Source organism: Dermacentor albipictus, chromosome 5 (assembly GCF_038994185.2).
Source record: "Dermacentor albipictus isolate Rhodes 1998 colony chromosome 5, USDA_Dalb.pri_finalv2, whole genome shotgun sequence".
Classification (NCBI taxonomy): domain Eukaryota; kingdom Metazoa; phylum Arthropoda; class Arachnida; order Ixodida; family Ixodidae; genus Dermacentor; species Dermacentor albipictus.
The window spans coordinates 142,007,290-142,024,055 of NC_091825.1; the positions used below are offsets into that span (position 1 = coordinate 142,007,290).

At 45.8% G+C, this 16,766-nt stretch overlaps 1 protein-coding gene across 8 annotated transcripts in view; it reads left to right on the forward strand.

The window, feature by feature from the left end:
• The window catches only part of LOC135908347 (metabotropic glutamate receptor-like), a 348,987-nt gene that overhangs the window by 223,624 nt on the left and 108,597 nt on the right, over nt 1-16,766 (forward strand). For 5 of the 8 annotated variants that reach the window (XM_070539030.1, XM_070539029.1, XM_070539031.1 and 2 more), the window contains one exon: nt 7,652-7,775. The exons of the other annotated variants lie outside the window; for them this stretch is intronic. The gene's annotated coding sequence lies outside the window, so the exon portion shown is untranslated. The remainder of the gene's footprint in view (nt 1-7,651; nt 7,776-16,766) is intronic. 8 annotated transcript variants of the gene reach the window in all.

The window sequence follows — 16,766 nt, forward strand, 5'->3', positions numbered from 1 at the left end:
CTCTCTGTCTCTCTCATGCACCTAATTTATCAGATGGTACAGGTCTGATAAAAGAAAGGTCCCAGCCGATTCCAAGGACGCGATGCACAAATTAAGGATTAACCACAGTCGTAAATCATAAACTAAAAGCTCGATCATTGAGTTAGGAAGTTTCAATTTAGCCATTTACAAAGTCTCGAAAAATGGAGATGTGCTCCCACTGCAAACTCCAACTTCTTAATTTACCTCCGCATATTATCAAAATATTACTTCCTGCAGCACAAGAATGGGGAGCTTAATCTTGTGCTGTTCATTCATTTGAGTACCTAGACAAGTAACGTCTATTTAGTACGTGATGACCTCGCCACAATGGCCGAGTTTCATGAAGTGCAGAAAGGATGACGCCCTACCCTTTTTCTCTTATAACGCACTTCCATCCAAGTTTTATTCCCAGGCTCAGTAGACAACTTACTTATCCTGTGTCCATGAAAAGCGCGAGCTGTTCCAGCCAGCAAGCCATTATCATTTCTATGTCGTAAAACTAACGTACCGCAACATTACAATTCAAAGGTGCTATAACGAGCCTGCCATGCTCATTTCAACTGGGGTAAATACACAGGAATTTTGTCTATTTAGGTCAGCGGAAGGCCACACGAAAGGCGGTACGTGAGAAGTCCCTTTAAAAACCTATACTTGCATTGCTATATTTGCATATGGTGCGTTCAGAGTGTGATCCAGCATGCGTGCGGACGGGCGGGGTACGTGCGTGCGGCTGGCGTTTACTCTAAATCACTCATCATGGCGCTCTTGACGACTTAATTTGCGTTTATTACGGCGGGTGATTTCGTCTCGCGTCGTTTGCTTGTCTCACGAGGCGAACGGACATTCGTTCGTGGGTCGGCCGCTCCTCGGCAGACGCCGTGTTCCTGGTGCGCTCGTTACTAAGACATTTCCCGGCACGACAAACTGCTTCGAGGATGGCGTTAGCGCTTCCGCGCGAGGGGTGCCTTCTGTGAGCTAAGACTAACGAGCTCGCCGGCTGAGACGCATAGAAGCATAGAAGCCGACGACTTGACATTACGCCGAGGGTGTCTTGTCAAGGCGTTCCGTATCTCACGTGCACGGCGCTAATTAACCAGCTCGTACAGAGAAAAAAAAAAGAAAAGGAAAGCTTTTGCCTACGGTGACTCTTTAAGCCTTTGTTATAGTTTCAAGATCTCATGCAGGATTTTTAGAATCCTAATGTTCGCTGATATACGTTTCTGCCTCGTGTTGTCGCCACCCACCGCTCGGTCGCGCAGTGGTTGTGGCGTACTAATAGTGAGTGCGAGGTCAAAGGGTCGATTCCCGCCAGCGGCGACCGCATTTCGATTAGAGTGAAATAGAAAGACGCTTGTGGGGTAACGCGCTTTGGTTGCAGGTTAAAGAACACCTGGTGGTCAAAATTAATCCGGATTCATCCACTATATGGCACGCCTCATACTCCCAGCGTTAATTTGGAATGGTAAACTCAATCAATCAGTCAATGAATCGTATTGTAGTCGACATAAAGAAGTAGAACAACCACGCGCCCACATTAGTTGATTCCAGCATTTGCTACTGGAAGTTTCGCTGACTTTGGACAGATCCTAAAACGTATATGGTGCGAGAAGCCTCTTATTTCAAGAAGCGTTCCTGTAAGGAAACCATATTATCAGATATATATAGCTTTCCGATTGTGTAATCTGAACTCCCTATAGATGCAAGTGCAGTTATTTAGGCGCGTTACTTTCTTGTGAAACTGCAGGAGACATTGCAGCGGTAAGGCGATGGCTTGCAATAAATGGCCATACGGCTTAAATACAAACAATGCATTTTCCGTGCATAAGTACGCATCGAAGCATGAAATCATTCATTAGCTCCGAACGTATGCATGGTAGCGTCAGCGTGTTCATTCCTGCTGAATGGTACATCTTGTTGATTGGCACAATTTTGAACTGCACAAGGTACGGAAAAAGGGCACAGGGCAAAGCGCAGGCTAAGAACAAAATGATTTACTGCCGAAAACGGCATGAAAATAGGAGGATGGCTTACACGTAAAAATAAAAAATAAATAAAAGACCAACAGGACAGATAGCATCCTTCTTGAAATATAGCCAGGTGGTGCACGATTAATGCGATGACAAAGCATTGATAAAGAGAAAGATAAAAAGTAAAGAGATATAATACTGCGGCATAAAAACGCGTATTTACAAGTATGTACACGGAAAAAAAATTGAGTCACCTAATTATTATCACGTGATTTCAATGCGAAGGCATGATGACTTCTCTAAGTTATCACCTTAAATTAAAACTCCACCTTAATCCACATCAGTCTACCTTAATCTACTTTAATCCACCTTAATTTAATTTCAAGGGTGGGCCAGGTCGATTTTTTTTGGGGGGGGGGGCGGGGGGGGGGCATGCTGTCTATCCGACGCCGCGGCTGTTCACTGTGACATATCGCAGTACAAGCCGCAGGAGGTCCGTCGCCGGGAACGTGACATCATCATTTGGTCACGAGGGTTTTGGTACCCCCGGATAAGGCCGGACGCCGGATTTTCCGCTTCATGGGTCATGGGACACATAATGCTTTCGCGTTAATAAGGAGGAGGAGGAGGAGGAGGAGGAGGAGGAGGAGGAGGTAATAAAAAGAAGGCAGGGATGTTAACCAGAAATGCGCCTGGTTGGCTACCCTACTCTGGGAAACGAGAAAGAGGGAATAGAAAATTGAGATAGAGAGATGGAAGGAAGGGGGGTGGAAAGCCGCGGTGAGCTCGCGCAGGCACGCAGAGGGCCTGAGCGACTGAAAGACGTTCACATAGCAAGTCGCCCTCAAGAAAGACAAAAGTGCGTTAATAACAGATGTAGGTATATCTGTATAGCTAAGATGTGACAGAACTCCCACCTGTTCTTCGACTAGTCAGTATTGTCTTACAATATGCTTTAGCGTGCGAAACTATTGGGCGAACTTGCGTTCGCCCAGTGCCCTGCAGGGCAGCGGCGCAGGCGTTTGCTGTGCGACTGACACCAGCAACCGTTATCGCTTGCGCTGCGAAACGGTTGCTGCTGTTGCCTTTTGTGTTGGGCTGCTGAGCACGAGGTCGCGGGATCGAATCCCGGCTACGGCGGCTGCATTTCGACGGAGGCGAAATGCGAAAACACCCATGTACTTAGATTTAGGTGCACGTTAAAGAACCCCAGGTGGTCGAAATTCCCGGAGTCCTCCACTACGGCATGCCTCATAATCAGAAAGTGGTTTTGGCACGTAAAACCCCATAATTTTTTTTTTGCCTTTTAGGGGGCAGCACACCCGGCTAAATACTACGTTGGTTTGCGCGTGGTACGTTTGGGAGCATTGCATCACGTCGCGCAGGCAGGCATGTCATGTTTTTATTATTTCGCGGACATATGCAGTGAGCGGAAGAAAACTTGATAGCAAGTTAGAAACTGTTTAATCGGACGTTTCGCAAACGACTCTACAACTTTCCGATTGGAATTTTTTTACTAACTTCGTTGCTTCGGAAGTTGATGAATTAATGTTGACTAATGATGCAATTCAGCAAAACAAGAAAATGGTATGACTTACTACATACAGTAGTCGGCAACATGCCCTTGGTCGCGTCGTCTTAAAATGCATCGGCATATTTTTAAACTCTGGCTAAATTTAGATAGGACACCCTGTATAGTGACGCCCCGTAGTGTGGATTGAAACAACCTCCGTTTATTGAAAAAACTGGCAGTCGTAAGTTTTTCGCTTTGCGAGTTGTACTTTCATTCCCTCGCAAAGAGAGATTTCCTTCTGTTTCATTAATTTCAGGTTTTAAATCCCGCGTGGCGTTTTTATGGTCCCCCTGGTCGGTTTTACGATCTTGCTGCGTGACATTGCGACAGGAGAGGCTGTTTTCAGCATTTCTTACTTGCTTCTGGGGCTGTTGTGGCAAAAAAAATATAGCAGTTTTGCAAAACGGTTCGATTTTATGGGCTACCAGTGCAAGTATCGATACAGCCAGGCGGACTGCAAATGGGTTGGCGAAGAGTTTCGTGGTCGACCACCCATCGTATTTTTAATTATTATTTTGAATCTTCCGGCCCGTAATGAGCCCAAAGTTTGTTGTTAAGTGCAGAAGTGCATAGATGCGTCTCCAGCAGCACGAACGCATAGCTTAATCAATGCTTCCTTAACAATATCGGCTGTATAGTATCTGCTTGATAGCAAAGCGTTAATGAATCTAATTGCATATTACTTCATTACCATTACTTTCTGTTGTGTTTGCGTAGATGTCTAATTTATGGCTCTCGCCGGAACTAGTAGTGAAGGTTTATCACATCTATTCTTTATCTTACACGTTTTGGTAATTTGAACTTGACATTACTAGGGCGGTGTCAAGGACAGTTCTTACTGGTTATTCACACAATATGCGTTGAAAGGGCAGGCATAACAGGTATATGGAAAACCGCGGTTCAAACTCATTGCAGTTAAGGAGATCATATAGGTGGGTGTTAGAGTCGAGGCCTTACGGCAAGCTTGTAAATTGGTAGCTGTGTTTTATGCACGTATTTCCTCGTGTACCTATTCTTTATCTAAGAGCAGCAGCGGTGGTGAACGACGTGGTCTTGAGTACCGTTACACTTCTTATGAGCAACATGCTGTGATTCGGATTCACCTCGGCAAAAGCATTTGATCTGGTGTGGCATTCATTCTTATTTTTTCTCTTAGAACACGCCAATGTCGTAACCACGGTGTTTAATGACATTCGACTTTGTTATAGCCACTGCACAACGCGCTTCATTGTGAGTCGTAGCCCCTCTAATTTCGTCCGCATCCGTTATTCCGCGAAACAGGGGTGTCCTATGTTCCCACACCTCTTCGCCCTTTTTTACTTACAACAACTTTGTCTGAGCTTCTTGAACTGCAGTAACATTCGTGTTTTCAATATTCTTATTAATGAGTTAAAGCTGTTAGCATACACTGATGATATATCGCATTCTTCAGCGAAGACAAGCCCAGCATCGGTAAAACTATCTTTATCATAGAAGAGTTTGGTACTGTCTCCAGCACTCAAATGAATAGTTCTAAGAGCTTAGGGTATGGTTTGGATCATGAGCCATTACACCATCACGTTACGTTGGCATTGAATGGTCTTGCGTGCTACCTAAATATCTAGGCGTTCCACTGTATGCCTACAAGTGCACACTACTGGAGAGAGCGCGTTCCAGCCCTCCAGCGCCACACAAATACCTTTGTCCTGCACTGTCTTTCAATATTTGGATGAGCGGAAGACTGCGCCACATTTTTGGCAACCAAGGTATTCTATTTCTTTCAGGTTGTTCACTCCATGGCTTAACATTAAACATTTTCACAGGATCTTTCCACGTTTATACGGTCTTCCAGTTTTGAACCTATGAGATGCGACAAGATTTTTCGACCAGTGAGTGCTGGAGGGTTAGGGTAGGTGCATTTGCATGCGCTACAGTTAGTCTCATGCTTTATCTCTTTTCGGGGTAGATCTCATCCGGTGCTACGAGCAGTTTAACTTGGTTCGTGTCCTGCCAGAATTGGCGGTGTCTTCAAATTTCCTTTTTAGACCTCGTCTGTGGGAGTTCATGCATGAGGTTTATTTTTCTATTGCTTTTCTGACTGTTCGTTTCTCTAAAGATTACTTATTCACTGTGTCACGAAAAATGTTTTACAAACTTTAAATAATGATGTTGTTCCCGCCGGCGTTTTATCGGTCTAAAACATCAGACTACCAGGACATGATTCACTTGCAAGAGGGCTCAAAATGCCAATTCCCCCTTCGACAAAAACTTTTTTTTTTGCAAATTACACATTGTAACCTTGCCATTAGAATATGGCATTGGAAAAAGAATACTTTCACTTCGTCAATTAACTGTCGCCTTTGTGACGCGACTGAAACTATTGAACACGGTTTTATTGATTGTAAAGATGTCATTATATTCTGGGATGCTCTCCGTAGAAATTTGCATAGATCTTCTGACCCAGACTCTCACAGTATCCGATATCTTGTTGTTCAGTGTGATGGTGTACCGTAATATGTTTTTACTGATATGCCTGCATGGCCTATGAAAAACTCGTATGCAAAACCGAAATGCTGAAAGAACAATTTCCTCAAGATCGCAGTTCACTTAAAAGATTACGCGCTTAAAGCACGTTTACGATCAAGAAGAATATGAGCCGGATAGGTGTCAACTTTTGCTTGTGTATTTAACTTCCTCTTTCAAGTTTTTGTTGTGATGGAAGACGTTGCTTTGTGCGACCTTTCTTTGTATCTACTGCTGGTATACCTGTGATCGCTTATGACCACCTGGTGCTCATATTATCGTGGATAGTTCCTGTACATACATCATTTTATTCATTGTAAGAAATACCATGCTATGCTATTGTTATTTTGTATGTAAGTTATATATTTATATGTAAGTAAGTATGTAAGTTAAATATGTATATAGTTATATATATATATATATATATATATATATATATATATATATATATATATATATATATATATATATATATATATATATATATATATATATTTCTGTTGCTGTACTTGACAAGGATTGATTCTGTTGATTCGTATGAATATTGAGTGTACTTAAATATTTTGTTTGCTTCGTGACTAAAAAAAAATAAAAGTTGACTTTACTTGAAATCGCGTCCTGCGCCGGGAACTGCTGGCAATTAGCGCCGGTAAGCTTTGGGGAAAAACGCGAAAAGGAAAAAGAAAGCGACGGGTGAGCAACTGGCGTTGCAAGCAGCTTCTCTTATTTCGCTCCTCCTCTTCCAAATTTTTTTTTCTTTATTATCCTCCTCTTCCAACTTTTCTCTGAGCTCGCGAAGCACGAGGTTGTTTGCGCAAAACGTTCATTATTTACAGCATAATAGAAAGCCTCCGTAACAAAGCCGTATTTAAACAGACCGATGTAGCAAGAAAAAGGGGAAAAAAAGCAACACAAGACGGATTGTTGAGGCATTCATGGTAGAAGAAGAAAAAAATCACAAGAAGAAATCAGCTGCGTGAGCTAGTATAGCAAGCCAGCAAGATTAACAACCAGCGGAATGGCGGCGGCGTATTGGAAAGGGCAAAAAGGGGGGAGACTTGAGGAGTATTTCGGGAGGACGTGAGAATGGGGACGATAGGGAGGTACGTGAGGGCCCAGTCCGTTCGCCCATCCAAAGTCACAAAGGCAGCGCTTGCGCTTAGCACAGCCGCCGCTCGCTCCGAGAGATGTGAAGAGCCGAACACTCTGGCTAGGAAACAAAGCGAGCCTCTCATCCTTTGTGCTAACCACCGCGCGGGCATTAGGAGAAAGCGCGGAAAAATTAAGAGGGGGAAAAAAGAAAAGGCGAGGGAGCGGTCCATAAGCTTATGCACGTTCCTTCTCCCGGCAGTATATACCCCTTCGGCTGTGCGCGCCGTTTTTGTTTCCCTATTCTGCTCGTCCGGCGTCCCTTCCTGCGTTTCTCCCCTTTTCTTTCTCTATTCTTATCTGCCTTCTTCTCCCTCGCGTTGTGGGGAGGAGGAAACGCGCCCTCTCATCGTCGCTAAAGACGAGCCCTCGTGCGGCGCCTTCCAATAACTTTTTATCTCTGCACGCTCAACGGCTCCTCGTCTTTCTTTCTTTGCAGTCGCTCCATATAACCCGGGGACCCGAAGCGGCTACAGCATCTCTTGGAAATGGGAGGCGAAAGCCTCTCCAAGCGGCCGCAGGCGCTTTGCTCGAGTTTAATCGCACGCGTTCGCGCATCAGTGGTGAGGAAGCGCCTTTTCTTCCCTCTGTGCGTTCTTGTTTGCGTGAAAGTTCCCTTATTTTTTTAAAAAGGGGGGGGGGGGGGCGGAGGGTTCGGGTCATATTTCTTTTTCTATCATCTTTACGGACGGCCGCCGTGGAAGAAGAAGGATGTCTCCGGCTTTTTCATCGCGACTACGCGTCGTCTCAAGTGCTGGGCGAAGATTAGTTCATTTTTTTGATTGAGCCTATTAATTTTTGGGCGGCCGGTATAGCTTGATTCTGCTCTGGCGGAAGCTTAATTAGGCCGCCAGTCTAACTGGCGTGGCAATTAATGGCGAGAAAGTCGCGGCAGCCAGTGCGATGCACTGTTTCTTCATCACGTCACCAATGAGAAAAATTTTGTGCGCCTCTCGTTTTCGGGAGAAAAAAGAACCTCGTGAAAGTCCATGTATGAAGGAATTTTATTCGTCGTAATGACTGATGTGTGCTGTGCTTGAATGAATCGTGTTTCTAATCTACGGGTGAAAGAATTTGCCCCTATCTAAACGCACTGAAAAAAAAATTTCACGGGCACTTAGTTATCCCTACGTGGACGAATGCGAAAGCATTGCGGTCGCGTCAGCAGAAGCACCGCGCAGTGAGCAACACGGTTCATCACAACGTGCGCACAACGCAAGGTGGTGGGTTCAACTCCCATTAAAGGTCGTGAGTTCGAGTGCCCTAACTCTACCTTAATTAACTGTGCCTTAATTAATTTTGCCCAGATTAACACGAAAGGTTGAAAGCTTGAATCCCACCAAAGGTCGTGGTTTCGAGTGCGTTAATTAAATCTACCTTAATTAAATGAACCTTAATTAACATCACCGAAATTAGCACCAAACATCGTGGGTTCAATTCCCACCAAAGTTTGAAGGTTCGTAGCCTTTTCGGACCATGGCGGGGTGGCGCCAACGCCTGGTTTTTTGCCTCATGAGCCACACAATGCTTTCGCATTAAAAATGCTACCGAATCGTGAATTCCGAGAGTTCCGAGAATTGTGTAATAATGCGTAAGAATTATTTGGTTCGACTGTTACTTCGTTTTTTGCTTAGTTACTTTTACTAGCTTATGCACGTCTACTCGTTACTTTTCCGGCACCAAAGAAATGAAATCCGTGTACTGAACGCTGAGGAGATGAGTTGCCACGAAGCTGCATGGTCACTTCAAAGCGATCATGTCAACTGGGCCGGAACGCCGTCACAGCCAGTGGCACCACTGTTGCTTCTTGCCTTCTCTTTATCTTATTTTCTCTTTTTCCTTATTTGTTTCCTTTTTTTTATAGCACCACCAATTATTTATTATTATTACGAAATTATTATCACGTTTCACTAGTCCCACATCCCACAGCAGGCTTCTCAGCACATACAACCGTAATGCGGGAAACAAGCCTTTCACGGTGGCCTGGCGAGAACGGTTTTTCTTTCTGATCAATTTTCGTTTGGGGAGCTTAAATTGCTCCTTATCGATAATACAGCTACCATTCATCTACATTCACACTGTTAGACCGATCAAACCTCTTAATTTTGTAAATTATGCACTTTTGTGCAGATACAAGGCACGACACTATTCGCGTAACAGACAGCTTTTACTGGGGCATTCGTTAAAGAAGGCTTGCGCATTAAAAAGTTTGCAATCTCAAACGAAGCGTGAGGCAGTGAACGCGATACCTGACTTAGCGTGGCGTGGCAGCTTAATAAAGTGTAAGGCAAGATAGCACTCCCACTTGAGATGTCGAATCATACCATACCAGTTCAAAAACTGTTCTGCAATCCATGTAATCCGTGCGCTCAATGGCAGGCGGATTGATGAGCGGCATAGGCATAGACGCACTTCAAAGCACTGACCACGATAGCTGAAGGAATGTGACGTGGCACCTTCATAAAGAGCAAGCCAAGAGAGCCCTCGCAAAAGAATTACCACGAGAAATAACGACTGTTTTATATAATTTCTATACAAAAGTCTGAGCTCCCTACCTCAAACATGGCGACATGAAGCCCCAGGTACTATCTTACCGCCCGCTGTCACATATGTCGCATACTCTACAATGCCTCGCGTTTCGTCGTTTGTTGTTTTCAGACTTGCTTGATCGACTGACGGCATTCCTTCTGACGCAAGTAGTAAGACGTCAGCGTCGTTTAGCGTCGCCATTCCTACCTTTACCCTTGCCATCGAGCTTTCCTTCGTAAGGCAAACAAGGTAGGGAGTGGGGAGGTGGGCACTCTACGTCGCGCGTGGCGTCTTTATTAAACGCCGCCTCCTGTGAGCACGAACAAACGGCGCATCTCCCCCCCCCTCCCCCCCGCAAGTACGAACCAGCTTACGCCTCTCCACCAGCAGTGAAGTTCGGCGTGCTGAGCACGCTTCGGCTAACCGTTTAGACAAACACCAATTTCTAATGACTTCCGCGTCTTGTGGTGCCTCACTGGTGAAGCGGACCGGAAGTGCGTGAAGAAAAGTCCTACCTCACGCCGCTGCAGTTTTATTGCATTAAACGATTTCGCCTTCCGCCTCTCTAAACAACGATCCCTCCTTTTCCACTTTCAGAGTCAGGCTTCAGGACCTCCGTTTTTTTTTTTTTGTTCTTTGCCGTCACTGCCGCTGCAGCACTGCTGCACCTTTTCGTTGCGGTTGGGTGTTTGGCGGCGTCCTTAGAGTGTTGCTAGCCTGAATGTTGTTACTTGTTAAGAGCGCTTCATTTACTCTTGTTTTTTTCTTTCTTAAGAAAGCAAAGCGGCAGAGGAAATAGGCAATTATAAAGACCAAAATAAAAAGAAAGCAAAGAGCAATAAATAAGCAGAGCATCGCGTTTGCGATCAGCTGAAGTTCCCCACCTCTTCTCGAATCCAACGGTAAGAAAGCATGGCCTCCTCGAATGGCGCGACCTGCGCACGAGTAGTTCTCTGAAAGGGTAGAGAGAGAGAGAGAGAGAGAGAGATAAAAGAAAGGACTTGGCAGTGGAGCATCACGAAAGGGCACGCCGAAAGAATCGAGAAAGGCTCCCGCTTCTAAATTCGAAACTGGGAGCTGGAATTCCTGCCCTCTGTTTACCTCGCAGATCTACTCGGTTCGTTAGTGACGGCAGGAACGCGCTGGCTTGTCGTTTCGTCGTACTATGAACTGTATGCTGTTGCTTTCTGCCTTTATTTCTGTTTTTTTCGACCGTCTTTGTTATTAGGGCTCCTTGTTCACGCATATATCAAGTACGGTCTTTCGCTATTTTTAATCTGTGCAGCCTGTTATAAAGCAACGCTCTTGCTATTAACGAAAGTCCTCTGAAAAGGAAGCGTGATGTTTGTTTTTAACTTTGCAGGCAACCAGCGATTAGCCTTCTCTAGTTTTATTATAATTAATAATATATTTAGGGCATATGACAAAGGAAGCGAGGATTGGGTAATAGTACTAATAGACCCTCTAGAACAGACGTCAAGACTTCCTTAATTGCTATTGTGGTCGATAAATAATGAAGTGAAATACGACAAAGTGCTTTTGTTACAAATTTCCACGATATGTAAGCGTCGTAATTCCTTTAACCTCCATTGTTTCCTAATAACCTTAAACATCGTTGTAATTCTTCCTTCACTTGGGAAGATCGCGCGTGGCAATCTGGCAGTACTGGATGGAGCCTGACTCGGATATTATGGCCGAAAATGAACTTGAAACCGGACCCACCATCCACTGTGCGCCATCCATCTCGCGCCGGCCAGTTAGCCTGCCCGCCCGCACCACTCACTGTGCACAAAGCTTTGTGCGGAGGAGTAATTTGTGGATAAGCCGAAACACCTCTCCTAAATATGCAATGTCCTCGCGGAAATAAAGTGCAACTGGCACCATTTATAATGGTTAACGTTCAGTCGCGACTCCAACCGTGGCCATTAGGCTGCGCGAAAGAAGACGCGGTGCCGTCTTCCGGAAGTACGACGGATGTACGCAACCGTGCGGTTGCCGCTTCGGTTTCACAGGTTGGAAACGCCACCGTTGCGTCTCGACTTCTGCCTCTTCACTTCCGGCGCGAAGTTACCGGTTTATACAACGACAAACAATGCCCGGCTAAGCAAGGCAGCCGTAGGAAATGTCGAGACAGATAGCAGAGTTCTAAACCGCCCTTTTTCTCTGGGGTCCCATTCCCTTCCTTCCCCCTCACCTCCAGGTGGTAGGGCTCATGAGAGATTCTGCCCGGCAGCGGTTTCCGTGCGCTTGTTTCCGTACTGTTTGTTCCTTCGTTGTCTCCTTCTTTCATTGTGCTTTCTTTTCTTTTTTTTTCTTTCAGATTTCTTGTTCGCATTTAATTTTTCGCACAATTAATGCGCAGTAGCCCACTACGGAGTCGCACACAATCAGATTGTGGTTTTTGACACGAAATACCCCAGAATTTAATCTTAAAATTTAACGTGCCCGCAAAACAGTGATTATCCACACACCTATTTCATCTCTGCATCTACTAATGTTTTTTCGCTCCCTTTTTGTCTGTATTGACAATCACTCTCAATCAATCAATCAATCAATCAATCAATCAATCAATCAATCAATCAATCAATCGATTCCCGTCTATTCTTGTGACCTTGAAGGAAGAAACTGTTCTTGAGATGTCTTCGTTTTGTGTTCTTTAGAAGTTCCCTCGTTATGCTGCTAGCAATTAAGCTATTACTTCAGCTGTACGCGTAATGGGTCACCGCATCTATTTCACAAACTAATAGTCTACACGAGGTTATTTTAGATTGTTTCTTGCATTGACGTAGAAATAAATAAAAATATTTAATCGTTACTGTCGTTCAGCAAAAGTTATATGCCCATATTGTTTGAGTAAACAAGACTCAATCAAGAACCTGCGTTTGTGGGTATGTTTAGCGCGCCTTACGTCATTTACCATGCTCGCTTAGTTTTAGTGCTGCCATGGCCGCAATATTTGGATGTAGTAAGGGAATTAATGCGAAGGTAAATCTTGTGAGCACCACCTCGGGCTTCCTGATCCGCCACTACTTCGCTTCCATCTCTACGACCCTCTACCTTTCTCCCTCCTACCCTCTCTCTCTTTTAATCCCATCTCCTCCACCCTGCTAACGCTGAGCCGTGCTCCCGCATGGGTTGCAGAAAATAGTGCTAGTCTTTCCTCCTTCCCCACAAGAACCACTTCTCTGTGAGCATACCGCCTCGTGGTCATGGTCCGTACTACAAGCTTTTGCAGCGTTCAGCGTATGTTTTCAGTACGTGTAACTTGGTCGTACGGAAATATATATTTTCACTGAGTTCTTTTGAACAATAGGTAATTAGTGAATTACATATCCAGAGGTTCTGGAGATGCAACAGACAATGTTTATACCAGATCCGTCGGGTGAGCATAGCCCAAAGGAAACACACACAAAAAAGAGAGATTCTGCAATTTCCCTTTGTTTTCTTCTATTTTTTTCTATAGTGTAGCAATAATTTTATCCAGCGTTACAGTGAAGAATCGCTGGCATAGATTCTCACTCATACTAAGTTTCTGCAGACAATCACGTGTGAGCAAGTTGTGTCAACGTAACTTGACAGAGGAAGAGAAATCAGCCTTGCGATATTTTTTCACTCTGTTCTCCATCTCGTTTGTGATTTGTTGCGTACTTTCAAAGTCAGTTTTTTATCGGCGTCGTCAACGTCGTTTTGAACAAACCCACCTGCCGATCACGCTGTTCGTAAAGAATACGTTCTTCCCTTCACCTTTCCGGAAGTAGCCACTTCGTGCGGCGCAAAGCGTGGGCGTCAAGAACCGCCTTCAGACTGTAAAACGTAGAGCGCCCACCGCTGCGTTCAGGACGGGATAAATTGCAGGGAAGAAATGTAGATGCCCAGAAGACGTGGGGGGAAAAACAAGAAGGTAAATTTCAAGCCAACGAAGCCGACGTCAACAACCGCGCAGGTTGGTCGGCCCGCGCGATATACGACGTCTCAGGAGGTGGCGACGTGTTTGTCTCGAATCAGCAGCGGGGTGTGCGTGTGTGTGTGTGTTTATATATATATATATATATATATATATATATATATATATATATATATATATATATATATATATATATATATATATATAGAGAGAGAGAGAGAGAGAGAGAGAGAGAGAGAGAGAGAGAGAAAAAACTTTATTTTCATGTTCGGTGGTAACGTGGAAAGGCCCTCAGTCCAGAGCCTCGCTTGCGGCATTCTTCAGTGCAGCACTGATAAACGCCGCAAGGTACCGTTGGTCGTCAGCGCTGGCTGCTTCTGTCAGCCACCCGGCATGGGGTTTAGGGGAAAGATTTGTGGGGGCAGGAAGGGGAGGTGGGGGTGGTCCACAGGACCAGAGGATATGGGATGTGTTCGGGTGTTCACCACAGTATCGACAGGGTGGGGGATCTTCAGGTAAGAGGCCGCGGAGGAGGTGCATCCGCGCTGGTGTAGGGAGTGTTTCAGTCTGCGCCTGACGAATCAGTACACCCTGTTCACGGGTGAGCACTTTGCTGAGTTTGGGGAACTTGCGTCTTGCCTCTTGATATGGCCGCAGAAGCAGGGGAGCCCACCTTTTCGTCTGGGTTGGTCGCGGAATGCAGGGTGCCTGGTTCAAAGTCTCGCAGGCGAGCTGATTAGCTCTTTCATTTCCCGGCAGTCCGTCATGACCAGGTATCCAGATGATTTCTAGAGGACCCTGAAGGTGCTCTTGAATAAATGTCGAAGTGTGGGCAGGGAGATCATTGTGCAACAATTTCCTGCAAGCCGCCATGGAGTCGGTAAATATGATTCTTGGGTAGGCTGAGTTACTAGGGGGCATGTGTTTGATCGCAGTTGCGATGGCTGTCAGTTCCGCTAAGGTCGGATCTGTCTCCGAGAGTACCTCCGTATGCACAGTTTGGAGGTCGTTATTCACGACTGCTATAGCGGAGCCCCGTGCACCAACGCTAGCATCAGCATACAAGTATATGCCGTCAGGGTGTCTTGCCGTGTACCTCTTGAAGTAGGCCACTCGCTGTCGTCGCCTTTCCTTGCCTCGTTCTGGATTCATGTGGCGTGGCAGTGGAGCTATGGTTAGAAGTTCGCGTTGTTTCGGGGGTAGTGGGCGCGTGTTCAGAAGGGGCGCAGCTTCTGGATGATGGCCGATGCTGTGGAGGATGTGCGTACCGTGACACGTGCGCTGCAAACGCAGTTCTTGGCGACGACGATGAATGCTGACTAGTTCCGCCACCGTGTTATGGCAACCGATGTCAAGTAGGAGCTTAGTGCTGGCACTAAACGGGATGCCGATGGCCAGCTTTGTCGCCTTCCTGATGAGCGCATCAAGGCGATTGATATCTTGCTTGCGGAGATTGGTATAGGGCAGGTGATAGCGCAGGCGCGACATAATTAGTGCGTTTCTTAGTTGAAGCATATCCGCCTCTTTCACTCCATTTGCTCGGTTGGAGACCCTACGCATCATGTGCAGCACCTGTTCTCCTTGTCTGAGCAGGTGATGCACCGTCGCAGCGGGACCTCCATCTTTCTGGATGTGGAGACCGAGTACCTTAATACATTTTGGTTGGGAAATGGGCACGCCTTCGTTTACAATTTGTATGGTGGGCGGTCTCCATCTTTTGTGATGGACCAGTAGCAATTCAGATTTTTCCGGCGCACATCTAAGGCCAATAGTTTGAGCAGCCTCATGCACCCTGTTCATAGCCTGTTGGAGAGTTTCTTGGATATGCCCTGGCGAACCCGTGTTGATCCAGATGGTGATATCATCTGCGTAGATCGAATATTTGATGTCGGGGATGTCTCGTAGCGCTCTATGGACTACGCACATGGCAAGATTAAAGAGAGTGGGAGAGATCACGGAACCCTGCGGGATACCTCTCTGCGGATGGGGATACTGTTGTGAGGTGATGTCGCCTACTCGTAGCGTGTACGTGCGACTCCGTAAGAAGTCCCTAATATAGTTATAAAGCTTGGTTCCGCAGCCAGTAGCTTCGAGCTCTTGCAGCATAGCATCGTGGTTAACGTAGTCAAAAGCTTTCTTGAGGTCTATGGCAAGAATAGCTTTAAGTTGAGCGCTGCTTGTTTCCTTCGTGATTTCTTCGTGTAGCTGCAGTAGAACGTCTTGAGTAGATAAGTGATGTCTGTATCCAATCAAATTATGGGGTAGGTGTTGTGATTGCTCAAGGTGAATTAGAAGTCTGTTAAGCACGATGCGCTCCATTAGCTTGCCGACGCATGATGTTAGCGATATTGGACGCAGATTCGCTATGGCTTGGGGCTTGCCAGGCTTCGGAATGAAAATGATGCTGGCTGTCTTCCACTCTTCTGGCAAGCTGCCCGTGTCCCACACATTGTTAATTTCCTGAAGTAGGAATGCATGATCGGCTTCTGTAAGGTTGCGGAGCTGTGTTGTCGTAATTTGGTCTGGTCCTGGCGCTTTATTCGGCTTTGCTTCTGCTAAGGCACGCTGTAGTTCCGCTAATGTGATTGGGCCGGTGAGACCCTCATTTTCTGGCTCTGCACTTTTGTAGTCGGCATACTGTGGTTGCACTGGATCCGCAATGTGTGTTGTTATAAGCTCGTTGAATAGGTCATCGGTATGCTCAAATGTTTCGAGCAGCTTTCGGAGCTTATGGGACGTTTCCGTCTTTGTCTGGGTTGGGTCAATGAGTGATCGGATGAGATTCCACGTGGAGCTCATATTCAATGTGTCATTGAGCTTGTTGCACGTATCGTACCACTGCTCCCGAGTGAGATGTTCAGTGTAGTGGACGATCTGCTCGTTGAGCGTGTTGATGCGTGAGCGTAGTTTTCGATTGAGCTTATTTCTTTTCCATCTCTTAATGAGGGCATGTCGTGCCTCCCAGAGATGAAGAAGATGCCTGTCCGTGCTTGGTTGCTCCCACTTCTCTATTATTTCCTTCGTGTGTGACTGGATTCGTTGCCTGACCATCTCTACCCAATCTTTCAAGTGCATGTTTTGGAAGTCTCCTACAGGTGTCTTTCTGAACTCATTCCAATCC